The sequence below is a fragment of the Mus pahari genome, chromosome 22 (assembly GCF_900095145.1).
Source record: "Mus pahari chromosome 22, PAHARI_EIJ_v1.1, whole genome shotgun sequence".
NCBI lineage: Eukaryota > Metazoa > Chordata > Mammalia > Rodentia > Muridae > Mus > Mus pahari.
This window is the reverse complement of record NC_034611.1, coordinates 5,892,068-5,893,046: the sequence shown is the minus strand read 5'-3', so window position 1 is coordinate 5,893,046 and position 979 is coordinate 5,892,068.

The following is a 979-nucleotide window of genomic DNA, read 5'->3' as shown; positions in this document are numbered from 1 at the left end:
GGTTTGCGAGGATTTTATTGAGTATTTTTACATCAATATTCATAAGGGAAATTGGTCTGAAGTTCTCTTTCTTTGTTGGATCTTTGTGTGGTTTAGGTATCAGTGTAAATGTGCCTTCATAGAATGAATTGGGTAGAGTACCTTCTGTTTTTGTGGAATAGTTTGAGGAGAGTTGGAATTATGTCTTCTTTGAAGGTCTGATAGAACTCTGCACTAAACCCATCTGGTCCTGGGCTTTTTTTGGTTAGGAGACTATTGATGACTGCTTCTATTTCTTTAGCAGAATGGGGTCTGTTTAGATCATTAATATGATCATGATTTAACTTTGGTACCTGGTAACTGACTAGGAATTTGTTCATTTCATCCAGGTTTTCCAGTTTTGTTGAGTATAGCCCTTTTTAGTAGGATCAGATGATGTTTTGGATTTCGTCATGATCCGTTGTTATGTCTCCCTTCTCGTTTCTGATTTTGTTAATTAGGATGCTGTCTCTGTGCCCTTCAGTGAGTCTGGCTAAGGGTTTATCTATCTTGTTTATTTTCTCAAAGAACCAGCTCCTGGTTTGTTTGATTCTTTGAATAGTTCTTTTTGTTTCCTCTTTGTTGATTTCAGCCCTAAGTTTGATTATTTCCTGCAGTCTACTCCTCTTGGGTGAATTTGCTTCCTTTCATTCTAGAGCTTCTAGGTAGGTGTGCTGTCAGGCTGCCAGTGTATGCTCTCTCTAGTTTCTTTTTGGCAGCACTCAGAGTATTGAGTTTTCCTCTTTGGACTGTTTTCATTGTGTCCCACAAGTTTGGGTATGTTGTAGCTTCATTTTAATTAAACTCTAAAAAAGTCTTTAATTTCTTTCTTTATTTCTTCCTTGACCAAGGTATCATTGAGTAGAGTGTTGTTNAGTTTCCATGTGAATGTTGGCTTTCTATTATTTATGCTGTTATTGAAGATCAGCCTCAATCCATGGTGATCTGATAGGATGCATGG